The 26,938-nt window shown below is 38.8% G+C and overlaps 1 protein-coding gene across 3 annotated transcripts in view; it reads left to right on the forward strand.

The window, feature by feature from the left end:
* Positions 1-832: 832 nt before the first annotated feature.
* Positions 833-26,938, forward strand: part of Gpcpd1 (glycerophosphocholine phosphodiesterase 1) — a 55,444-nt gene continuing 29,338 nt past the window's right edge. Inside the window, exons 1-6 of one of the 3 annotated variants that reach the window (XM_038329473.1) lie at positions 833-970; positions 7,243-7,319; positions 8,463-8,559; positions 13,770-13,854; positions 22,351-22,392; positions 25,603-25,725. The gene's annotated coding sequence lies outside the window, so the exon portion shown is untranslated. Of the gene's footprint in view, positions 971-7,242; positions 7,320-8,462; positions 8,560-13,769; positions 13,855-22,350; positions 22,393-23,719; positions 23,776-25,602; positions 25,726-26,938 lie in introns of those variants that run through there. The other 2 variants (XM_038329472.1, XM_038329474.1) reach the window with 2 other exon arrangements.

A 26,938-nucleotide genomic window follows, 5' to 3' on the forward strand; every position in this document is an offset into this window, starting at 1 on the left:
GTGTGAGAGAGAGAGAGAGAGAGAGAGAGAGAGAGAGAGAGAGAGAGAGAGGGGGGAGGGAGGGGGGGGAGGGAGGGAGAGAGAGGGAAGGAGGACTTAAAAGGAAGAAGGGTAGTTTTAGAAATTAACAAACAACCCTATTGAGGGAGGGTCTCTATTTGGTTTATTTATTATTTAGTGTTTGTGACGCAGGCTTATAGCAGTCAGAGAGTGTTGGGTCTTCCCCACTCTGTGGGTTCAGGGGTTGATCTCAGGTCTTCAAGCTTGGTGGACAGTGCCATTATCTACTGAATTATCTCTAGGTCCCTTTATTCAGGCTTTAATGGTTTCTTTTGTTTGTTTCTTGCTTTGTTTTGCAAGACAGGGAAACCTGTCTGTACAGCCCTGCCTGTCCTGGAACTCACTTTGTAGATCAGACTGGTCTCGAGCTCACAGACTTGGGTTGTATGCTCGGCCACCACCCGGCAGCTTTAATGGTTTACTCTGAGTGTGTTTGGTGTGCTTGGTAAAGAAAGCTAGTTTCCAGAAAACGTCAGACTACCTTTGCAGTCTAGGTTGGCCTCGAACTCGCTATCTTCCTGCCCCTGTTTCAACCTCCCGGATGCTGGGATTACAGCCGCGCCCTCGTGACCCTCCTCAGCTGAGCCTGACCAGGCTAGCCAGGACCCTGGGCCACCTCAGATCTCTGGGCCCGCCTGCCAGGAACGCGCAGCCCGCCCCCGGCGCGCGGCCGCCGATTGGCCAGGAAGGGACCGGGCGTGACGTCAGGCCCCGCCCCTCCCCGCCCCCCCTTCGACCCCGCCCCACGGGGTGGGCTGGCAGTTTAGTCTAGGGCAGCTGAAACCGGTTTGAGAGGAGGCTGTAGCGGGGCTCCGCGCTGCCAGCCGCCACCTAAGGGAGCGCTGGCGAGGCGCGGACGCTCGGCTTAGTCGGCCGCGGCCCAGGCTCACGGCGCGGCGCGGAGCGGCAGGTGAGGGCGGCCGGCGGGCGGCGGTGCGGGCGGGCGCTCACGCGGAGGTGCGGGCGGGCGGCCTGGCGTCCCGGAGCCGCGCTGCGGCTGGAACCCCGGCTTGTCCCCCGCTGCCGCGTCCCTTCGGGCGGCGTGACCCGGGACCGCCTCGGAAATACCGGGCGGAAAATTGGGGAACAAAGAAACGGCAGCGCTGGAGCCGAAGCCCTCTCCGTGCCTCCCTTCCTCGGCGCCACCTCCGCCACCTCGCGCCTGTGCTGATGACTCGCGCCGTTTTGACAGCTGCTGATTTTCCCAAATTGCCTAAAATTAGTGCTCACTAAAGAAACTCCGGGTGACAGTACAGTAGGGTGGGTAGAGCCCAGGGCTGTCGTGGAACTCGGTCGTCGGTGCCCTCGGTGACGTTTTAGGGTCGCGGTCCTCTTGGTGTCGCCGGCTTCATCAGCCGGGTCCGGCCAGAAGCGGAGGGAAGCCGGGAGTTTGCCGGGTTCTAGGGATTCTCTCTGATCGAGCGAGCCGGGTGGACGGGTCTGATGTACCCCTCAGTACTCCTGTCCCTGCCGCCCTGCTCCTGCCTACTAACTCTACCCTTCTGCTTGTTACATTTCTAATACTTACATAACAAAGAAATAAAGACAAGCTATTAGTCTTTTTCTCCCATTGCCCAGTGTTCTAGAAACAAACAGTACAACCGCCTGCAGTGGCTTAAGTTCTAGGGGAGATAAGTCAGTGTTTTAAACACAGTTGGAATCGACAAAGAAAGATGCAGAAAATTTGGACCCAGAGAATTAATAAACACAAAACTGGGTAATGTTTGGTGTGCACAAAAAGTTGGTGGTGGGTGAATCAACTACTTGTATATAACAAATATATGATAAATACATATGAAAATAATGTCAACGTAAAATGAAATGAAAAATATTTGGAAAATGCCTACTGCATGTCTAAAGTCTAAAGCTGATGAAAATTTTAATTTGGCTTACTGAAATCTTCATAAACGCTTGCTTAATGAAAAAGCCATTCTTGTTTAAAATATTGGCTTAGGTAGTATATAGAGGTCTAGAAGTAGGGCCCATAATGATCCCCAGCCAGCTTGAGTAGAAATCAATATGGGCACTTAAACTGTTTCTTGATTGTAGGATGTTCTGAGGATCAAAGCTGGTGGAATCTAGGGAAGAACGAGGAGAATTAGAATCAGCTTTTTTTCTTCTAGAAGCTGTAAAGGAAAACAGAGATGTTCTTTTTGGCTAGAAATACACCCGTTATCTTAAAACATCCACCTATAGTTCAGCTGTAACTGTAATGGTCCCGTATCTTTGGTTAGCTTAAACTCCCAGTGTGTTTCCCATGTGGTTAATGGTTAGGCCATTGTGAACGTTTAGCAAAAAGTGAAGTTGATTTTGTTACATAGGGCAAACTGAAAAGTTTTAATGTAAGCAAGCTACAGTGGCATGTAAAAACCTCTTGAGTCTTTGAACAGTGTTAAAATAGGCCAGGCCTGGTGGTGCACACCTTTAACCCAGGCACTTAGAGGTGGAGGCAGGCAGGTTTTCTAGTGAGATCCTGCCTCAAAACTAAGTAAGCAAATTAACTTTTCAGCTTCAGCTGAAAGTGCAGTGTAGTGTTTATCTCTAGACAGTACAAATTGGAGGTTGTATTGGAAAAAAGTTACCAAAGCCTAACATCAAAACCTCCAGAAGTGTGCTGTGTAGTAAGGTGATAGATAGTAAGCCGGTGTCTGTCTGATGAGCTATGTACACATGGTGACTTGCAGTTTTTACTGTTTTATGTGTATCTGAAAGACCTCCTCCATCCAAATTGGGATATTTTTGTTGAGCAGAAGAAATAAAGGTCGATGCGCAGATTTTGAGATTCTCAGTAGAAAGGCACTTTTTAAAACTATCACTGTGGTTTGGAGGCATTTGGGTGCCAAAACTTTATGCTTTAGTCCTGTACCAACATTTTGGCCTCTGTCCATCAAGTCAAGTAAGCTGCCGCCGAAGCAGCATCCCAGGTGGCAACTGAAGTAGACTGCTGGCTTCTGACAGTTGAAGTGGACTAGGATACTGGTCTGCTGGGGTGGTTCTGTCTGTGCTTCCTTCCGCGTGTGTGGCTGCCTGTGCTGCTCTCCCTGCAGCTGTTCACTGCCGAGTTGCTGTAGCTGTGTCACAACTGAAAGCTTGGTTGGTTTCCCTTTTATCAAATACACAGACTCTTGTTGGTGTCCTCATGTAGTAGACGTCTGGAGCTAAGTTTGTACCCGCTGTTGATTTGAATATATGAGAGTAATTTCATGTGCCTTACCTTACATTGACTGAATTGGTTATTGCCTGTTGATGAATAGTTAGCTTAGTATCAATTAACTCTGTAGTCTTTTAGATGAGATTGCCCTTAGTTTAGAATTGTAAACACTGGGTTAAAGTTCCCGTTACAGTTTAAGACTGACAAGCTGGTTAGATTCTGAGCAGAAAGGGATGCTTACTGAAAAGCCGAGTTCTGAGGGCGTAATTTTGATCTCTAGGATATTCATGGTAGGTGAGAACCAATTCTTGCAAATTGTTCTTTGACCCTCATGTGTATACCTTGGAACTCCTTCCCTCGCCTTTTCTCTTTCTTACATACGTAAATGAATTGAGGTTGGTTATTCAGCCATATTGCTGAGTTTATGGGTTTAGGTTGTTCCTTAAAATTCAGCATGCCAGGTGGTGGTGGCTCATGCCTTTAATCCCAGTTACTAAGTAGGCAGAAGCAGGTAGGTGGATCTGTGAGTTGGAGGCTAGCCTGGTCAGCATTTGAATTCTGGAACAGCCAGGGCTACCAAGAGAAACTGTCTCGAAAAGAAAAAAAAAAAAAAACACCAACCCCACCAAATAAGTAACTTTAAAGGTTTTTTTTTTTTTTTTTTGGAGGGGGGTTAGGTTTAGGACTTTCTTGGATTTGTTAAATGAGGGTTACAATGTTTCAATGAACATTTTACTGATTCAGAAATGTTTGTATGCTCAGGATTATACTCCGGTTTTGTCAGCCATCTAAAAGACCTGTTGCAGTGTTGAGGTAGCAGGCTAGTCCAGAACTGTTTATATGTGGAGATGTTCTTTAGCAGTTCTAGCACAGGATGGATTCATATGAAAATATCTTGTTTATTTTTAGAAACAGAAAATCAAGTAGGGTTTTACAAATTATTTTGCTCACAGACACATTTTCTCCTGTGTATAGTCTTGGCGTTTTTATCATAAACAAAGTTATCCAAGTACAACATGATACTACATTATTAATCTTGTTTTACATATGTATGTAAAAATGTATGATACTGTACATTCATAAAATCTTTCAGCATTCCATTTTCTAATTGTATATGTGACAAAAAGGTAGTAAAATGTATATGATACTGTACATTTATAAAATATCTTTCAGCATTACATTTTCTAATTGGTGTTTATGTGACAATGCATCTATAGTGTATAGCTAATATTAATTGTAGAGTTAATTACTTACTAGCCCTCTCTAGGTATTATAGGTCTGGCTTTTGAACCTCAGACCTACTGCTGTTTTGAACTGGGCATTATTTGTGGAGGGCACTGCTCAGTCACTGTGATATTAGCAGCACTGTTGGCCTCTGCCCACTAGATTCTAGAAGCATCCTTATTCATAAATAAAATGAAATAAAATTTAGCTGGTGATTAAAGGGGCATGCTGCATAAAGAAAGATAGGATTGGAATTCTTTTAGAGACCTGGATCATTCCTCCACAAATGTCTGGGTTTTTTTTTTTTTTTTGGATATTTGAATTATATTTGGTTTTTCAAGACAGGATTTCTCTGTAGCTTTGGAGACTATACTGGAACTAACTCTTGTAGACCAGGTTGGCCTCGAACTCACAGAGATCTGCATGCCTCTGCATCCCAAGTGCTGGTATTAAAGGTGTGCGCCACCACTGCCTGGCTTGGATATTTGAGTTGTTATGTAAAATGTCTCACCATTTGAAGAATGCATTCTTTGTTTAGACTTAATAATTATCTAGAGATGTATGTATCTATGTATACATATATACTTAAAAAGTAATTTCCTGTCCACCATTAATTAAGTATGGCAAATATATTTGGCTAAGTCTGGAGGTGGGAAGGAAAAAATTGGAGAGAAAATATGAATAAATAAAAAGGCAAAGGATTTTAGCCTTAGAAGTGTAGATTTCTGTAAATAAAATCTGTGAAGTGAGGAAGACATTTCTCTTTGGTTAAGACTCTTTGGTTGGTACTGAGAAGAGATTTAGAATCCAGAGTACCACGAGATGTCATTTTGCATGATGTTGTTGACTTGAAAGTGCAGTGGTCATATAAATATCAGATCAAGTTTTTTTTGTTTTTTTTTTTTTGTTGTTGTTGTTTCAAGACAGGATTCTCTGTAGCTTTGGGGCCTGTCCTGGAACTCTGTAGACCAGACTGGCCTTGAACTCACAGAGATCCACCTGTCTGCCTCCCAAGTGCTGGGATTAAAGGTGTGTGCCACCACCGCCCGGCTTCAAGTTTGTTTTTGTTTTTGTTTTGTTTTGTTGTAATAGACTGTAGTTGAGACTAAATTTAAAGAATCTGAGTGTGCCGATCCTATGAAGAAAAAAATATCTGAAAAGACTTAATTTTGAGGATTTGTGTGGGTAGCAAGTTAACACTGTATATTAGAAACAGATTCATAAGCTTTTTTATTTTTTTTAACCAAACATAACTAGTTTCTGTAGGTCTAGCTGAAGGACTTAAGTTGCTTTTTTGTTACTAAAGTAGAAGTCTTTAGTTGAGCTTTTTCCTGTCTCTAGGGTTTACTTTTCCTACCACAGTAACCTAGACCTGGTTAGGAAAAATAGGTTGACTTAGCACAGCTGCTTATCAAAGGAGAAAGCATGTGGCAAGAGAATCTTGACTCCTTTAAAATAAGTCTGGACACACTTGTTTTGTAATATTTTTGGTTCACTCATTCTTGGGTTTTTGGAAAATAAGTGCGTAACAAAACCGTAAGTCTTGCTGGATACTTCTACTTAATGCAATCAATTTGTATATAAGGACTCTGACTACTTGCTGCTTATATCCTTTTTTTCTTTTTCTTTTAGCCTTTTTCTTATTAACGTTATTTACTTTTTAATGATGAAGGAAGATGTAAAATGAAGTTGGGATAAAAGGTAGAGGGCACTCTAGGTGGAGTCGAATGAGGAAGTGGGGCATGGATATGATCAAATTGTATAAACATTTTCAAAGAAAAAAATTTAAAAGTTTTAAAAAGTAAACTTACAACAGAATTGCAAAGTCATTAAATATTTTAGTTCTATGTCTCCTGGAATTCAGAGACCCCTACCTCTGATTCCCAAGGAATGGGATTATATGGCATGAACCAATTTAATATTTTTAATTTTTGAGACAGGATTTCTCTGTAAAGCCTTGACTGTCCTGAAAGTGTTCATAGACCAGGCTGGCCTTGAACTCAGTAGACCAAGGGTACCTCTGCCTTCTGAATGCTGAGCTTAAAAACATGTGCCACCACCGCCTAGCCATTGTCTTATTTTTTTAAAACAGGGTTTCTCAGTAGCTATGGAGCCTGTCCTGGAACTCACGCTGTAGATCAGGCTGGACTCGAACTCACAGAGATCTACCCACCTTTACCGCCAGAGTGCTGGGATTAAAGACATATGTCACCACTGCCTGGCCAATTAAATATTTTTTAAAATAACATTTATTTACTTAAGTGTATGTGTTTCAACAGCACAGGTCAGAGGACAACGTTCAAGAATCAGTTTTCTTCCATTTTTACTTGGGTTCTGGAAATCAAACTCGGGTCATCAAGCTGGTGGCAAGTGCTTATATTCTCTGAACTGTCTCATTGATCCATTTCTTTGTTTTTGTTTTGTTTGGTGTTTTTCAAGACAGGGTGTCTCTGTGGTATAGCTTTGGTGCCTGTCCTGGAAACTGGCTCTGTAGACGAGGCTGGCCTCAAACTCTACTGAGATTTGCCTGCCTCTCCCTCCTTAGTGCTACCACTGCCAGCTGATCCCTTTCTTGTTAAGACAGGGACTCTGTATTGCAGATTGGCTTCCAGCTCACTGTACAGCATGGATAACTTTGAACTTCTGATCTCTTAGTGCTGCCATGCTAGGTTTACGTGGTGCTGGGGATTGAACCAAGGGCATTGTATACACTGGGTCAGCTGAACACCGCTCTCCCAGCCTATTGTGCACTGACGGTAGAAAAGCTTTGTATACAATTAGTAACTGGTTTTTCTTTTCTTCCCTAGCAGAAATTCTAAAATAAATCCATCAGAATGACAACCTTCTCAGGTCAACCTTTGATAAGAGGAACTCTTTTTACCAGGTAAAGCTTACTCTAGAATATTTTTTTAAATTAAAGTGAGCATTTTTTTTCTAGATTTTTTTTAAAAAAATTAATCATTTAAAAATTTCCCCCTTATTTTATGTGTATGCGTATTTTGCTGTATGTATGTCTGTGTACCATGTGCATATAATTCCTGGAGCGGCCAGGGGAAGCTGTATCTATCTAAGTTTATGTTCTCAGCCAGAAAGCTTGTTTCATCCCTGGGCAGAATGCTTCGAGGCCGCTTAGCTGATGGTATTGCTGGCCATTGCTCATCTCTGGAGCTGTATGTAACCTCTCAGAGACTACAGACTAAGTTGTACTCCTTTTGCCTACAGAGTTCCATATATTTCAGGTTTACCTCTAGTTTTCTCGGTAGCCCAGGGACTTCTGCTTCGTTTCCAAAGAGGTAGAGTTACAGATGTTAGGAATCAAGTTGGAGCTCTCACCCTTCCGCAGTCCCTATGCTATCCCTCCTCCAGGGGAGGTGAAAACAAAGGCAGTTTAAGTTAAAAGAAACTGACTACATCACAGAGCTGAACTGACGAGAGTTAGCCACAATGGAACCACCTTTGCTACAGGCGGGCACTCAAGTTTAGGGAGTATGAGAAGGGAGGTAGAGGAGCAGAGGGGGGGTGTTGGAGGCGACACTTTTACAGTTATTAATATTTCTCTAGAATTCTTAGTATGTCTTTTGTAGCCCATTGTTAGCACTCTGGAAGCAGAGACGTGTAGATCTCTGTAAGTTCAAGGACAGCCACAGCTACATAATAAAACCCTGTCTCCAAACAAACAAATACCCTCTTTGGTGTTTAATTCTTTAGATTGGGAAGCTTCAATGAAGGTACTGTGTCTTCATCACTTTGCTACTTGCTTGCTTTTATTTGCTTACTAAGTAGTTGAAAAAATAAAGAAAAGCTTGTTCCTGTGCCTATTTCTTCTTGCTACCTCTGGTTCTGGAAAGATGACTCAAATTATCTTAAAAGGTGGTAAGAGTGGCCAGTGGGTCAAAAGCCTTGCCTGAGGCTCCTCTTTCTTGACGCAGGGAGACTCTAAAGACAATTGCAACTGACTGCTCTCTTCTTGCTTCTAAAATTGGAAAGTTTGCTGTTTGGAAAAGTCTGACTGCTCTGATTTCTTTAGGAGAGGTTTTTGCAATATGCGGAAGCTGTGATGCCCTGGGAAACTGGAATCCTCAAAATGCTGTGACTCTTCTTCCAGAGAACGAGACAGGAGAAAGGTGAGTGCAAAAATGCCAGGTTACAGAGTAATGGTGACACTGTAAATTGAGCAATCTCTGAGGTGTTATATATATTTTTTCTTTTAGTTTAATTTTGTTTTTGTTTTTTTTGTTTTTCAAAACAGGGTTTCTCTGTGGCTTTGGAGCTTGTCCTGAAACTAGCTCTTGTAGACTAGCTGGCCTTGAACTCACAGATCTGCCTGCCTCTGTCTCCCAAGTGCTGGGATTAAAGGTGTGCGCCACCACCACCCAGCTTTTTTGGTTTAATTTTTATTAAAGTTGTGATATACACAGTTTTAAAGAGTAAAATCACTTTACAAAGTTTGTGGAAAAAGAGGTTCCTTAACTTCCATTCAAAACTCTTTGACATCTTTTGACTCTTACCATCCTCACCCCCTTTTATTATGCTTTTTAATATTTTTTTTAGTAATTCATTTTTATTTTATGCAACATTGGTATTTTGCCATGGGTGTTAGGTTCCCTAGAACTGGAATTAAAGACAGTTGTGAGCTGCCACGTGGGTACTGGGGAATTGAACTCAGGTCCTCTCGAAGAACAACAATGCTCGTTATCACTGAGCCAACTCTAGCCCTGTATTCTTTTTATTGATATTTATTGAGTTCTACATTTTTCTGTTCCCCTCCCTGCCTCCTCCCTCCCCTCTTCAGTTCTCCCCCAAGGTCCATATGCTACCAATTTACTCAGGAGATCTTGTCATTTTCTACTTCCCATGTAGACTAGATCTATGTAAGTCTCTCTTAGTGTCCTCATTGTTGTCTAAGTTCTCTGGGATTGTGGTTTGTAGGCTGGCTTTCTTTGCTTTATGTTTAAAAACCACCTATGCGTGAGTAAAGTGATAATTGTCTTTCTGGGTCTGGGTTACCTCACTCAAAATAATGTTTTCTAGCTCCATCCCTTTTCCTGCAAAATTCAAGCTGTCGTTATTTTTTTCTGCTGTGTAGTACTCCATTGTGTAAATTCCTTAATCCATTCTTCGATCGAGGGGCATTTAGGTTGTTTCTGGGTTCTGGCTATGACAAACAAAGCTGCTATGAACATAGTTGAGCACATGTCCTTGTGGCACGATTGAGCATCCTTTGGATATATACCCAAAAATGATATTACTGGGTCTTGAGGAAGGTTGTTTCCTAATTTTCTGAGAAATCACCACACTGACATCCAAAGGGGTTGTACCAGCTTGCATTCCCACCAGCAATGCAGAAGTGTTCCCTTTTCCCCACAATCTCTCCAGCATAAGTTGTTATCAGTGTTTTTGATCTTGGCCATTCTTACAGGAATAAGATGGAATCTCAGAGTTGTTTTGATTTGCATTTCTCCAATAACTAAGGATGTTGAACATTTACTTAAGTGTCTTTCAGCCATTTTAGATTCCTCTGTTGAGAGTTCTCTGTTTAGGTCTGTACTCCTTTTTTTTTTTATTGAATTATGTGATCTTTTGGTGTTCAATTTTTTGAGTTCTTTGTATATTTTGGAGATCAGACCTCTGTCTGATGTGGGGTTACTGAAGATCTTTTCCCATTCTGTAGGCTGTCATTTTGTCTTGTTGACCGGATCCTTTGCTTTATAGAAGCTTTTCAGTTTCAGGAGGTCCCACTTGTTAATTGTTTTTCTCAGTGTCTGTGCTGCTGGGGTTATTTTTGGAAAGTGGTCTCCTATGCCAATGCGTTCATATGTACTTCCCACTTTTTCTTTTATAAGGTTTGGTGTGGCTGTCTTTATGTTGAGGTCTTTGATCCATTTGTGCTTGAGTTTTGTGCATGGTGATAGATATGGGTCTATTATTCTTCTACATGTTGATATCCAGTTATGCCAGCACCACTTGTTAAATATGCTTTCTTCTTTCCATTTGATATTTTTTGCTTCTTTATCAAATATCAGGTGTTCGAAGATGTGTGGATTGATATCTGGGTCTTCTGTTCAGTTCCATTGGTCCTCCTGTCTGTTCTTAGGCCAATACGAGGCTGTTTTCAGTACTGTAGCTCTGTAGTAGACTTTGAAGTCAGGGATTGTGATGCCTCCAGAGGTTCTTTTATTGTATAGGATTGTTTTGGCTATCCTGGGTTTTTTGCTATTCCATATGAAGTTGAGTACCGTTCTTTCAAGGTCTTTGAAGAATTTTGCTGGGATTTTGATGGGCATTGCATTGAATCTGTTTATTATGTTTTTTATTATATGAGTATATATATATGTATATATATATGTATGTATATGTTTGCTTGCCTCTGTGTGTGTCTGTGTGTGCGCACGCACACGCGTGTGTAAGTCAGAACAAGTTGCAGGGTGAGCTCTCCTAGCATCTGGGAGCTGGGGATAGAACTCAGATGAGCAGCTTGGCAGCAAGCCCTTATACTCACTGAGCCATCCCGAAGAACCCGTCTCTCCTGAGAGGCCAGCCCACCCATTTTGGATGAACCGGGAATTTAACCTAAGGTTTTGCACATGCTAAGTAAGAGCTATATCCCTGAGTTACACAGCCATTTCCTTTTGCTTTTTATTTTGAGATATCTTGCTGCGTTAGTTACCAGGGCTGGTCTTGAGCCTTGTACACGAGACCTGCTCAGCTTTCTTCTCAGTTGTTGCACAGGCCCATGCCATCGCACTAACTTTACCATCCATCATTTTTCTAAATAGCGGTCTTATCTCATTTAAAACAGAATCTAGTATTATCTCTAGGTTTCTCTGTCTTTCTCAGTTCATTGTTGCTTTTTTCTTCCTTTTGTTCTTCCTTTTTTCTTTGTGTGTGTATTTTTTGCATACCGCCACTGAACTGCTCTTATATTATTATTTTAAGACTGCTTTGAACTCAAGACCCTCCTGCTTCAGCCTTCTGAGTAGTGAGATTGCAGGCATATACATTCACATTTGGTATATGAAGCTATTTTTGTTTTGGAGGGCAGTACTGGGGATTGAATTTAGGGCCTTTGTGCATGCTTGAGAATGTTCTTACCTACCACTGAGGTCTTTACTTATTTTTTTGTTCACTCTCTTGTTTCTTTTTAAATTGTATTTATGTATTCATTTAGGTATATATGTATATGAGTCAACTCATGCTATGGCATGTGTAAACAGTTTTCGGGAATAGGTTGTCTTCTGTGGGTCTTGGAGATTGAACTCAGGTTGTCTAGCTTGGTGGCAAGAGTCTCTACCCTTTTGGTTTATTTGTTTTAAAGACAGGGTGTCTCTGTGTATCCCTCACTGTCCTGGAACTCACTCTGTAGACCAGGCTAGGCCTTAAACTCACAAATCTGCCTGCCTCTGCCCTCCAAGTGCTGGGATTAAAGACCTGCACCACCACTGCTCGGCTAAGTGTCTTTACTCATTGAGCCATCTTGCTAGCTCCTTAAAGAAAAAGATAAGAGGCAGGTGGTGGTGCACGCCTTTAATCCCTGCACTCGGGAGGCAGAGGCAGGCAGATCTCTGTGAGTTTGAGGCCAGCCTGGTCCACAAGAGCTAGTTCCAGGACAGGCACCAAAGCTACAAAGAAACTCTGTCTCGAAAAAACAAAAACAAAAACAAAAAAAGAAAATACTAATTTTTGAGACAAGATCTTACCATGTATCTCTTAATGGCCTGCAACTTGCTATGTAGAGACCAGGGTGGCCTTGAACTCACAGAGATCTGTGCTCTTGGCTCCTGGGATTAAAGGTGTACACTACCATGCCTGGCCTAGCTTCTGTTCTTACTTTGTGTTTTGAGATTGGATTTTAACTAAGTTCTTGAACTCACACTATAGTCCAGGCTACCTTGATCTTGAGCTTGAAAATTTCCTGTGTTAGCCTTCTAAGCATCTGCTATCACAAGTGTGTGCTAGTGTGCTTGGCTGAAACTACTCTTTGGGAAGTAGGGATATTACTGAGTAGAACATGCCATTTGGTTCTTTAACTACAAAGAGAAATGTAGTCACTAGCAGCATTAATTTCAGTATAAACCTGTTGCTAGTGCACTAGACTAGGAAAGGGCAGACCTAGGTGTGTGCAGTTAATCTTGGGCAGAGTTTATGGATCCAGGCTTTAATTTTCTAATTTCATAGAAAAGTGGTTAGGATAGAATCACATTTGTTTTACTGGTTGTCCCAAATATTGTATGTATATATCTAGTGTCCCTATGAGCAGTACCAGCTGATAATGATTTTTAAGTTACTTAAAGAACAAAGGACAGTTAGTAGACAATAACTTGCCAGTGTTCATGGCTCACTTATGGCCTGAAGGCTGTACTCTAAAACCTTCTAGTAGTAACACGTAGCGTCTCTGGGTAAAGTGGAAGACAAAAGAAGATTGACAATATATTTTGGCTTGATTTTCTATAGTTTTTCTGCTGTTATGTGTAGCTGGTTACTTCTTATTCTTTAAGTCTCAGCTCATATAATTTTTTTCTTTGAGGATTCTGCTTCTAAGCTTCCTCAGAAGTTTGGAGTCTTTTCTTTTTTTCTTTCTTTTTTTTTCTTTTTCTTTTTCTTTTAAATTTAACACAGGGTCTTACCATGTAGCTCAGGCTTGCCTTAAATTTGCTTTGCAGTCAGTCCACTCAGACCTAGAACTCAGAATTTTTGTGCCTTAACTTCCCAAATGCTGGGATTAAAGACTTGCACCTCTCCACATGGGCTTGTTAGTTTAGTGTTTGCTGTCTGCTTATGCGTTTGTCTACCCATACAGGAAAGCAAACTCCTTGAGAGTGGGGTTATCACTGCATTCCCATTGCCTTCTGGGCAAGCCTGGAGTAAAATCATGGGTAGGATATAGCTGGATTTTTCTTTGGGCCACCAACACAAATAATGACATGGAGACTTATTATTAATTATAGAAGTTCATCCTTAATTTAGGATTGTTCTCAACTAGCTCTTACAACTTAAATTAATCCATTTATATTAATCTACATTCTCCCACATGGCATTACCTTTCTTCCATTCTGCACCTCCTGCTTCCTCTCTGAGTCTCACTGGTCAATCCCACACGCCTATAGATTCATCCCTCTGACTTCCTCTTTATGTCTGGAAGTCCTGACTCTTCTCTCTTGCCTAGCTATTGGCAATTCAACGTTTTACTACACCAATCACAGCAACACATCTTTACAGTGTACAGATATCCTAGAACAGTAGGGACCTTATTTGAGAAATTTCGTGAATTATGAGTTCTTTATACATTTTACCTTGACGTTAATGGTGTTCTTTTTTTTGTGTGTCATTCCATCAGTACATTATGGAAAGCAGTGATTACTCTCAGTAGAGGAATATCAATTCAGTACCGCTACTTCAGAGGGTGCTTTTTAGAACCAAAGGTATGTCTTTCTTTCTTTTTTAATTTCTTTAGCACTTTCAAAAGCAACTAATTTAAGTTCGAAAACTTTAGAAGTAAAGTGAAAATGTTTTGGTCAAATAGAAATTGAGCTCTTAATATTTTTGTACCAAAAAAAAAAAAAAAATCAAGTAAGTATCTCCTTCACAGACAGACATATCTGTCATGGGATTTTTAAAAGACTAATAGTAAGTTGTCCTGTTACACAGTGTTTCTGATACATGCATTTTCTGCAACTTTGTAAACTAGTACCAATTGCAGTTTTTTCATTTGTTTTTAATATTATGTAGTATAAATACCTTTAGCAAAGTATGTTAACCAACTTTAAGTAAGTTAACTGTTTTAAAAATTATTTCATGCAGTCATCTGTCTCTGTGGCTGCATTGTTTAATGCCTACCAAAAGCAAAGTGATTCCTCTTGGAACTTCTCATAGATGCTGCTGACCAGTCAGGGTCTTCTCTGAAAGCTTTGAGTGGCTATTAGTTCTCAATTTGCCTGTTCACAGCTTATTATTTTAGGATTGTTTTCATTTTCAGAAAAGGAAAATGTTAACTTGTTTCCTTAGTTTACAGACATCGATTTCCTTAGTGAAAGAATTCTTTCCCTTTGGATTTTTACCTTTGCCACACTTGTGCATGTGTGACCAAGAGTTTAGCAGGGGTGTAAGAAACTAAACATGGACTAGGCCTTTGGAAAAAATGTATTTCCCTTGGGAATTATAGAACACTTTTGTTATAGATGAAAGGTACTAGCAACTACTGTTACTTCACTCTCAGCTGACATAAAAGCTGACAGATTCACTTCAGCTGTCTTTTGCACCTATTACCTGTTTTATTCCAAGAATATTTTGTAAACACTCAGTAACTGAACTGAAATTACATTGTGGGTGGTCATTGTGTTGGCTTATCTTAACAATAGTCTAACAAAAAGCATCTGCTTATTTGGTTGAGGTCACAGTCTAGTCCTCCAGTACAAATTAAACTGTATGTGAATAGACAAACCATGGCACTCTGGAGTAAGAAGAGAGTCCCGATACACAGAAACTTTGTGTAATAGGAAATTAAATTTTATTTAAAGAGGAGGATATAGACAGTGAAAGTGAGTGAGTCCCTTGGGCATAGTTATGTACAACTGTTGTCAACACAGGTCACAGTAAGCCAACCTGCAGTGTGCTTCTTTTCATAGAAAATGTAACCAAAAGCAACAAATCAGTCCACTGACGCCTCTTGGAAAATTGTCAGTAATAAACTGAGTTTTCCCTTGTAATACTTGCGAAAGTTTACAGTATATGTTGGTGAGTGTGTTTCTTTAAGTAGGTGCTTGCTCTGTATCGTGTACACATGTACCGTGTGATGCAGGGGCTGCCCTGGTAAGTATGTTTTTCATGGACTAGAGTAAATAGCTACATAAAATCCCATGCATATGACTGCTTTCTTTTCCCCTCATGCCAGCTTAAAGTAACACTTCTAAAAGTTGGTGGCCCTTTTAAAATGAAACACCTTTTATTATAATTATTATGAAACTTTATTTTAACAGTGTATTGCCAAATGATAGACATATGCAAGGCATTTTAAATAATGAAAATATACAGATAGATGAAATCCATATCTTATGAATATTAGGGTTGACAGGAAAGCTGAAATGGGAGATGGGGGGGTCACTGGGCAGGAGTTTTAGGGGTCTACCTTGGTAGCTGCAGAACTTCAGGCAGATGAGCTTGTGACTGCTCTTCACCTTTAGATGGATGCCAGCTCTATCCATAAGATGAAGGGCTTAAAATACAGGCTTCCTGGGTCCTGTTCATTATTAAATTTTATTATAAGCAAATACAGTGTCACAATTCATGCTTCTTTCCATACGTTGCTTCTCCTTGACATGTTCTTTTTTAGTTCCTAGAGTTGTAAAGTCCCCTTTCCCCTCACTTTTCTATTTTCCTTTTTTCTTGGTGTGTATGTTGTGTGTGTGTGTGTGTGTGTGTGTGCGCGCGCGCGCGCACATGCACGAGTGTGTGCTCATGTACCAGTGAGTTTACAGGAGCATGGGTGAAGGGTTATTTATAGGAGAATGAGCAACTTGCCAATCTCTCGACCACTAAAGAAAACGTCTATCCCTATCAACATTGACGATCTGTGGAGCACAGGAAAGGGAGGGTATTGTGAGCTCCTCCTTTTTCTCAGTTTCTCAAAGCCATGTTTGTTCTTGTAGACTTTGTAAAGTTGGAGTAAGATGTTAATGGGATAAATTGTAGTAATTTTGCAGGTAGCACCTATTCTCTTGTTTAACTGTAGCAAACAAAGGCAATGGACATTCCTGAAATGGAAACTCAGTGTGGGTCCACACAGATTCTGTTGATTTCACATCTTCACTAAATATTCATTTTTAAAAGATTTATTTCATTTATGAGTATTTTGCCTGTGTGTCTATATGTATGCAGCATGTGTGTGCCTGGTACCCCTGGAGGCCTGAAGATGCCCAGAGGCATCATAGGACTGGAGTTATGGATTGACTGTGAGCCATGGTGTGGATACTAGAAATTGAACCCTGGGTCCTCTGGGAGAACAGTTGAGCTATCTGTTCAGCCCCTAAACTACTTTTTTAAGGCATTAAATTATAAATTTAAGGAGTTGATGGATTTTTTTAGAGTGAATATTATGGCAGTTTTTATACTTTTTGAAAATTAGTTCATTTTTGTGAAACAGAACCATTATATTTCAAAAGTATAATCTTTATAATGCCAATACTTATAATTTAATTCATTATTAACTTATTTTTACATTCATATTTCCTATTTTAAAAAATGCTTTGACAGGTCAGTCAGCTATAAGATAAATTGTTCATTTTTACAATAGCCTAGGTTGTCATTTTTTTTTTTTTTTTTTTTTTTTTTTTTTGGTTTTTCGAGACAGGGTTTCTCTGTAGCTTTGGAGCCTATCCTGGAGCTAGCTCTTGTAGACCAGGCTGGTCTCGAACTCACAGAGATCCGCCTGCCTCTGCTCCCGAGTGCTGGGATTAAAGGCGTGCGCCACCGCCGCCCGGCTAGGTTGTCATTTTTTTAAAAAGATTTATTTATTATGTATATGACATTCTGCCTCCATGTATGCCCTCATGCCAGAAGAGGGCGCCAGATATCATTACAGATGGCTGTGAGCCACCATGTGGTTGCTGGGAATTGAACTCAGGACCTCTGGAAGAGCAGCCAGTGCTCTTAACCACTGAGCCATCTCTCCAGCCCCTAGGTTGTCATTTTTAGAGCAGCTTCTTGATATAATAATTCTTCTGGACGCCAAATGCTTTACTGTTATGTCTACCTTACTTATTTGAATGGGATGACCATTTTCTTGTTGGGAACTTACTAGAAATGTTGTTAAATAATATGGGTTTGGTATTGTAGAGTAAAATCCCTACCTTCATACATGCAGGTTATTTTTAAATTGTGGGAAGAAAGGAATCAGTAAAAATTAAATTTTAGTTCATCTGCAAGCAATGCCTTTACCCGACTCACAATTTTGCATGCTGATGTATTAAAAACATAACCAAACTCTACATGTTCTTTTATTTTCATGTTGCTTGCTGTAGCTGAGTAGTATTCAGCTATTAAGAAGAGGACAAGTAGGATTTCTTCAGCTTCAAGGAATCTAATACCTCTGGTTTCCAAGGGCATTTTCACCACACACATGCAGACACACCTATAAATAATTAAAAGTAATTTTTTAGAAAGAGAACAATAGCTAAATCTTTTCAAAAATTAATGCAAACGTTTTGTTAGTAATACATGTTTAGAGCTATTTCATAGTCTTGATTTTATATATTAAATTGTGAAGTAACTACAGGTATTTATGTTAATGCTACTTGTTACTCTTTCTCCAAGATAACCTTCTACTTGAATCCAAAAGCTTAAAATTAAGACATCATTTGCAGAATAGAACTGTTTCTTTCTTAAAATTTTAAAAAATAGGTGATTATAGTTAGTATATAGATTAGCATATTAGCATAAGGATTACGTGTTTTTGAATCATTACTGGGATTTAAGTTTCCCAATATTTGAGTCTTAATTTTTAAGCCCACCAGTGATATTTAAATTAAAATTATGGCTCAGAGGTTAAGAGCACTGGCTGCTCTTCTAGAGGTCATGAGTTCAATTCCCAGCAGCCAATTGGTGGCTCACAACCATTGATGATGAGATCTGGTGTCCTCCTCTGGCATGTAGGCCATTCATGCAGCCAGAACACTGTATACATAATAAGTAAAATCTTTATAAAAATAAAGAAATTTAGATTACATTCCTAATGTAAAAGTCACAGACAGCAATGTAGAAATCAGTGTACTTATTTTAAAACTAGGGATTTTGTTGGTTTATTTTTGAGATGGGTCTTACTATGTAGCCTTAAACTGCCTGGACTTGGCTGTGTAGACCAGGCTGGGCCTCAGCTCAGATCCATCTGGCACTGGCTCTGAGTGGTGGGATAAAAGGTGTGTTTGTTTGCTTGTTTTACTCTCTAACGCTTTGTGTACTAGCCAGCATGTATCTGTAGTGGGAATGTTTGTAGACAGAAAGTCGCCTGCTAAACTGGGCCTTTGGACTATTCCTCATTATTCAAGTTCTAGGCAATTGTATATGTGAATAATGGATTTGTCACTAAAATTGATGAAATGAAAGGTATTAAAATTATTACTAAAATAGGTTTCCTATGAAGTATAATTTACAAGACTATTCTTAGGATAGATACAGTAGTTATTTTGTAGAGTTATCCTGACACTAGACCTAAACCAAAGCAAAAAAACCCTTCTGTTTTTATCCTGTTGATAGTTATATTCATGGCACTCTTCTTAGTTTACATTTGGTTACTGATAGAAGTCCACACCATCTTTGAAAAAAAGGTAGTTTGGCTGCCAGGAGGTATGAAGGGTATGAGCAAGAAGTGGAGTGAATGGGAAAAGGCTTAGGTTAGTTCATTATGTGCTTTCATTACTAAGGAACACACCTGTTCTTATGCTTCTTTTGAAGGTTAAAATAAAAAACAGATGGAAATATGCCTTTATGCATGTTCATATGCACGTGTGTGTTCAATACACTCAATAAATGTAAAAAAATTTAAAACAGTTTTGTATATATAGCAGATGATACAGTATTAAATATACTATGTTTTACTGTATTAGAAATAAAATTCGGAGCTGGAGAGATGGCTCAGAGGTTAAGAGCATTTCCTGTTCTTCCAAAGGTCCTGTGTTCAATTCCCAGCAACCACATAGTGGCTCACAACCATCTGTAATGGGGTCTGGTTCCCTCTTCTGGCCTGCAGACATACACGTAGACAGAATATTGTATACATAATAATAAATAAATATTTTTAAAAAAGAAATAAAATTCACCATATTTTAAGATGACCCATATAATGGCAAATAGGTATTGTGAAAGAACATGTCATTTAGTATCTCAGATTTAGCAATTTGAGTAAACCTCCACTGCTGTTGTAGTTTTTAAACTGTTGATAAATTTTAGAAAAGAATTTAACCTGTTTACTTAAGTTCTAGAATTAGTTATTTAATAATATGCCTCTTTTGTTGGATACTGATTATTTGGCACACTTACCAAATTAAATCAACAATTAAATTCAGTAAAATTTGTGGGATACTTTTATGAAAGAGCCATCTAAAGATATATAATATGCACAGAGAAACTTATATACTCCAGTTTCAAAGATTTATGTTGGTAGTAGTTATTCTGACATAGTGTAATAGTACTTTTTATATTTACTTTTTTCTTTTTTGTATTTTGTTAAAATTATCATAGAATAAATCCTATAGAGTTGTAATTTCAAAGTCTGCTTTTAAGATGTATAAATGCTTTTTTGGCACATAATTTTAAGTATAAAGTCTGCCCTGTGTTTGTTCAGAGGGTCTTTGCTGTTGGTTCGTTCCTGTTTTAAAATTGTGTGTCAACAGCAGCACATAATTTTCGTTGCTATTAAGGAAACATGATGGCAGCATTAGGAATTATTATACTATGATTTTTAAATTTGAAAGCATAAATCTCAAATTTGATGTTAATTTAAATTTCATTTTTTTCACAATTCTTCAAACTTGGCTGTTCACTTATGTATTCAGGGTTTCTTGTTCTCTTTGCAAACATGGGTTACTATAATATGAAAAATATAATAAATTTAATATTCTTAAGTACCTCTACTTTGCTATCCTGTAGCTTCCTGCAGTCATGTGTGCTGTGTGATCTTGAGGTACTTGCTCTTGCCCTGCTCTCATAAGCTTGTTTAGGCTGTCTTCTAAACATGTAGTCTTTCTTAAGTATAGCAGGGGAATATTTAGAAACATCCCTTTGACATACCAAAGAAAGTATAAATGATGTTAACTTTAACTTAGAATTAATATTGATGCAAAGTTAATTTTTCTTAAAAGAAATCAAAGTACTATAGATAAATTTGCAAATGGGTTTAAGGGAGTTTTGTGTGCCAGTTCATCTCAGTTATTTTTATTTATTGATTTAACTCATTTTTTGTAATATTTCATCATGTTTTGTGACCTGGGTATGTGCCTGATTTGGTACATAATAGTATTAATAACTAGCAAGATGAATTTCTTGTTTCTTGGTCTTGTATTTAGTGTAAGACTTAGGCCACAAACATCTAATGGAATCATGGTTAGAAATAAGATAAAAGAAATTATTGCAGACGTTTAACTTTTAAATTGCAGACTATCGGTGGTCCATGTCAAGTCATAGTTCACAAGTGGGAGACTCATCTACAACCACGATCAATAACCCCTTTAGGTATGGGCATTAACTGCATCTGTTTGAGGCGTATGCATAAAGTTACTAATGTGCTGCACAGTGGCTTAGTTTAAAATCAATGCGTTGTCAGTACTCCAGATTGCTCTTAGCATTTCATGGATCTTACAAAACTGAACAGTTTTAGTAGCCATTCTTTATAAACTATTAAAAATGCTTGTCTACTTATTTTATTTGAGGGGTTTAGACTATTATAAGATGTTTCAATTTGGAGTTGTTAGAAAGTTAACATTATTCTTCTTTATTGAGGATTCATGGCTTTATTAGCTTTCTTGCTCAGAGAGCGTTTTAAGAAAAAAATTGATCCAAAACAAAAACTCTAAAAAATTGTTTTGAATGCTAATAAAGTTATCATATTTAATTTTTAAATACTAGCAAATACTTAAATGAATTTACATTTCTTTTTTATAGTTGACATATTCTTCTAATTCATTTTAGCTCCCTCTTGACTGCTGTTATTTATATTCAGAGGCTTTTTTTAAATTCAATTTTCAATGCCAAAAGTAGTATTTCTTTTTATACAAGTGCTTTTTAGTTCACTTGTCTATGCTGAAAATAGATCTTGACACTCATTTTACAGACACAAAACTACTTGTATTTGTGAATTGACTCTGTCTAAGAAGTATGTGTTTTAGTTCCTACAGAAGATCAAAATTGAGAACTAACAACTGGTTGTGGGTCTCGTAGCTTAGATTAGAAAGTGGTGGGAGTTTCTGCTTTGCTCTCTTTAAGGGGCACATCTTGCTTAATAGATGTCTCATTCCATCTGGGTTCTTTTTATATGTTTTAATATATTTTTGATAGTTCTTACAGCAGCATCTTTAGAATTACAACAATTCCATATTGAAGTTGAAGCTTAATGAGAATTAAGTATTTTAAAACAGTCTGCATTTGGATGCATCTTGAAATTAAATATATTTTTGCGTTGTGAGAAAGATTTTATTTCTATTCTCATAGAAATTACTGTTTTGCTTTTTGAGGAAGGTGATGTAAACTTAAAAGCGATGTGTAGTCTGCTGGACAGTCTTTAGGAACCACCCCACTTATTTTAACAGATGCTTCAGGATGCTTAAAGTAAGTTGAGAAGAGTACTGAGAAGGAAATGTATTTCATGTGTTACTAGATACAACTTTGCAGCTTTTTTTATGGTCTTGAACTGTTAGTGAAGGGCTGTGCTAGCACTTGTTCTTGGTAGCTCTCCACAGCTCTGTATGTACAGGTAAGTGTATGCTGTTTATAAAGCTTTTGGCTGGCTGCAAGAATGTTGGGGTTTGAGGAGATTCACACCTTAGCTAATTTATGAATGTGAACCACATAAGAATAAGCATTTTAATTGTGCCAAGACTGTTGGTTTGAGACATAAGCAAGGAGCTCCTGTCCAACAGCTCGGTAGGCTCATGCATGGTGGGTGCTGAGCTTTGTCCCAGTCCTCCAGGGCATCTTCCCAGGACCTTGTCTCTCTTTGTGAACAATCACTCAAGTCTGTAGGACCAACACTGCTTGCTAGCCTCCTGAAAGGGAATGCTTTATCCAGGGCCACTATAAATATGCTTATTCACTTTAGGCTACTTTATGTTGTAGAATTACCATTTTAAGCAGTACTTAAATTCTCAGTTGTTCATTCATTCTGTAGACATCATGAGTTTTTAACTACGCTTCTTATTTTCCTTGAATTCCAGAAAGTGAAATCATTATTGACGATGGACAATTTGGAATCCACAGTAAGTGAGACTGAATTTTGAAAACATTTATTGATATGATTAACATGTTGCCTTAACATCTCATTGGAAATATCATAACATACTGAGACAACACAATGCATGTTGAAAACAGACAAGTATATTCTGTTAAATCATAAATAGCTTCAAGGCTTTGCTTTTAGTGTTTGGTCATTTCAGATTTCTGAGCTTATATAATTATAAAGAAGTATACCTGGTAGAGGAAGTGGATATGCTAATTACTCAATTTGGTTAGGCATGGTATATATGTTTTTAATTAATGAGACTATACCCTTTAACTGGTACAAATATTTTTTAAATTATATATATTATTAGTATTAAAGTATTAGCATACCATTTCCTTTTAGCACTTTTTATGTAGAAAATGGTTCTAAACATTTAAAGAGTTAAATGTTGCTTCTAGGCTAAATTTGTATATTTTGTATGTTTAAATAATGTGTTTACAGCCGGGCAGTGGTGGCGCACGCTTTTAATCCCAGCACTCAGGAGGCAGAGGCAGGCGGATCTCTGTGAGTTCGAGACCAGCCTGGTCTACAAGAGCTAGTTCCAGGACAGGCTCCAAAAGCCACAGAGAAACCCTGTCTCAAAAAAACAAAAAAAACAAAAAAACTTAAATATGTTTACAATAAATCCAGACAGCCAGAATGTTCTAGTAATTATGGCTAAATCTTCAAAAACTAATTTATAGTAAAGTTGAAAATTTCTTGTCTTCAAGATACATTTAAAATGTTTTTACTTTCTGCTCCGATAAGTACTTTATCCTCAGAATTCAAACTTTCTCTAGTGGCTGGAAGTCTCCTGGTCCATCAGACTGCTATGCTGCCTTGTCTTATACTGGGTGCTGTACCTGAGGGTCAAAGGTGGTCTGATTCTGAACCAGAGATGAGTTGCTGGTGACCAGTGTGCTTTCCTGCCAAGAATGCTCTTTAGAGAATTTACTATATTCATTAAACATAGAGGCTGTATATATCCTTTAGTAGTATTTGAAAAGGAATTAAACCTTTCCCCATTATTTCATTATGAAGTATATTAGAAATAATATAGTCTAAAATGTTGGAATAGCTTTAATGCTTACTTTTGAAGTCTTGTCCTATTATTTACAAAATATATTTATGCTATATTTTTTAGAACTTTATAGAGAATGGTTTTGTTGTTCTTGTTTTGTTCTTTGTTTTTAGGTTTTAGTTTTTTGAGGTAGGGTTTTACTATGTTGCCTTGGCTAGCCTCGAACTCAGTAGAGCTCTGTGCTACCACTCCCAGTTAATATTATTTTATTTTTGTGTGTGGATATGTGTGCGCCCACGTGTACCTGTGTGTTCAAGGGGCCAGAAGAGGGTGGCAGAGTCCCTCAAGTTGGAGTTACAGGTATTGTGATCTGTCTGCTGTGGATACTGGGATTGCAACTCACGTCCTCTTTAAGCGTAGATGTGCTTTTTCTCCAGCCCCCAGAGAATAGCTTTTTTTTTTTCCCAGCTATAATATATGACATAGTATCTGTCATTAATTACTTTTATGGTTATAAGTTGTAGCATTTCTGTTTTTGTCTCTATCTTCTTTACTTCCCAGTGTCATATTAATTTCAGCTTTAGTTAGTTTTTAGGGTGGAAAAGCATTTCTTTGACTTCATTTTATGAATAATATTTGAACTTTGAAGATTTTAAGACATTCTTTTTGTTTGTTTTTTTTTTTGTATTTTCTTTTTTTTTTTGGTTTTTCGAGACAGGGTTTCCCTGTAGTTTCTAGAGCCTGTCCTGGAACTAGCTCTTTTAGACCAGGCTGGCCTCGAACTCACAGAGATCCGCCTGCCTCTGCCTCCCGAGTGCTGGGATTAAAGGCGTGCGCCACCACTGCCCGGCTTGTATTTGTTTTTTTGAGACAGGGTTTCTTTCTAGTTTTGGAGCCTGTCCTGGAACTCATTCTGTAGATCAAGCTGGCCTTGAACTCACAGAGGTCCACCTGTTTCTGCCTCCCGAGTGCTAGGATTAAAGGTGTGTGCCACCACTGCCAGGCAATTAAGACATTCCTTAGGAGAAAAGCCTTTTGATTTTGTTTTTTTTTAAAGATTTATTTATTAATAATGTATACAGTGTTCTGCCTCCATGTGTGCCTGCAGGCCAGAAGAGGGCACAGAAGATGGTTGTGAGCCACCATGTAGTTGCTGGGAATTGAACTCAGGACCTCTGGAAGAGCAGCCAGTGCTCTTAACTCTGAGTCATCTCTCCAGCCCCTCCATTTGATTTTTTTTTAATGCCTGTTGGTTTAAATCGTTAGGTTGAAAACAGCACCACCAGTATTTATGAAAATTTTTTACCTTTATTAGTAGGTAACTTCAGGTGAAGTAGTATTAACAGAATGCTATTACACCGTTTGTTATGGTGACACATACTAGTGGGAGAATCAGAGCTGACTCAGTTTGGTTCTTCTCTTTTCTCAAGTCTTCAATACCACTTTCATGGTCAGTTTTAGGTGCATATGAAGCCTTTCAAGTTTTGTTTATTTTTAGACCAGACTGACCTCAAACTCAAAGACTCTCCTGCCTGTGTTTCCTGAGTGCTAGGATGGAAAGGTGTCATGTCTAGCGATAATGTCTGTCTACCATCCATCTATCCATCTATCTGTCTGTATGTCTCTATGTGAGACAGGTTTCTTACTATGTAGCTTTGGCTGTCCTGGAACTAACAGACACCTGCGTGCCTCTGCCTCCAGAGTCTTCAAAGGATTAAAGGTGTGTATTGCTGGCCAGGCGGTGGTGGTGCACTCCTCTAATCCCAGCACTTGGGAGGCAGAGGCAAGTGGATCTCTGTGAGTTTGAGGCCAGCCTGGTCTACAAGAGCTAGTTCCAGGAGCTTCCCCACCCCTGCAAAAAATAAAGGTGTGTACTGCCATGCCTGGCCTATATTGGCAATTCTTATATATTTGCTTAATTTACTTGAGTTGCTAAGTAGCTAATTGTCAGTAATCATTTAACTTTGTTTCTCTAACTTCAAATGAAAGTTCCTTTTCAGTGGTGATACATTCAAGATTACTCTTAATTACAGTTAATATATTAATTACAATTAATGTTGGGAAAGAACCAGAATTTTATAATCTCAGTGTATTGAAATATGAATGTGAACTAGAGTTTTTAATATGTATTAAACTTAACTGAATTGTTTAAAAGCGTGTAATTATCCTTTCTGTTTATCCCACCAGATGGTGTTGAAACACTGGATTCTGGATGGCTCACATGTCAGACTGAAATTAGATTACGTCTGCATTATTCTGAGAAGCCTCCTGTCTCAATTACCAAGAAAAAATTCAAAAATCTAGATTTAGGTATGACTATGTGATTTTATTTCTTAGGCCATTTATTTTTGCTATTAGTGTGGATTTCTCACCTTTACATTCTAGGGTTCTCAGATAGTGAGCTATTTTCTCCCTCAGATTGCTGCTGTTACACATTTATGTTAGTTTTAACTCTTAAATTTGCAACCAGAAAATTTTTCTTTTGTAAAATCAAGTGGTTCCTAGGCTTCTGTATTTTGTAGTTTCTGTCAGTTAACCTTTTTTTACTGCAGGATTGCTTTAAAATGGGCAAAACAAGTGTTTTTGTGGTGAGAGGAAACAATTGTCAGAAATGCCTTTAGAGCCCAAACTTTGTTGTGACCTAGTCTTTCCTTCCTCTTCCTCCTTTTCTTCCCCTCCTCCCCCTCCCTATTTTAGAGGATAGATGGAAAAGCTTTGCAAAGATAGTTAAATTAGTTTTGTTGTAATACCATTGACCATAAATCTGAGTAAGCTGGCTTCCTTAAGATGTAGCCTACCTTGACTCTTGACATCTAACTTTGTGATTTTAGAATCAAGAATTCTAGGCTTTGTAATTCTAAGTTTTGTTATGTAACAAGCAAGCTTTTCTGGTATATCAAGGCTGGGTAGAAATGCCCATATGCACTAACTGAAGACCTTGACATTATCTTTTTAGTATAATTCATAACGATATTATGCCCTATAAATCTTTAGTTATTTACTCTCATTACCTAAACATGTTATAATACATATCCCAATCATAGGTAAGAGCAAGTGGGTAGCTGCTGGAAACCTACTTTGACAGGAGTGGGGGCTGTCAGTTCCCAAAGAGGATGTATGAGGTTGGGAGAGGGGTGACTAACATGATCATAGCGAGAATCGGGATGGTTGCCAGCAGTGTCTATTGAAAAAAGAATACACCTTTATACTCTAGAGTTGCACACAGGACTAAATTTAAGAGGATGTGAGATCAGAGATTGAGGAATCTAGCATTGATCTTGATAGTAGACACCAACCCTGTGTTAATGGAAGAGCCACAAGTTCCTCTTGCCAGTGATAAAAATACTAATTTTCTTTGTAGTTAGCAGGAACTTTCTTCAAGTTCCGGAGGGACTGGGGACCTCGTCCAGGTGCCTGCCCTTAGGAAAAGGACTCCTGGGAACAGACACTCCTACAATTGAAGAGTAGTTTACATTCCTCTAGAGGATGAGTACTGAGCTGTCCCTAATCGTGTCCTTTGTGT

The sequence above is a fragment of the Arvicola amphibius genome, chromosome 5, assembly GCF_903992535.2.
Source record: "Arvicola amphibius chromosome 5, mArvAmp1.2, whole genome shotgun sequence".
Taxonomy (NCBI): Eukaryota; Metazoa; Chordata; class Mammalia; order Rodentia; family Cricetidae; genus Arvicola; species Arvicola amphibius.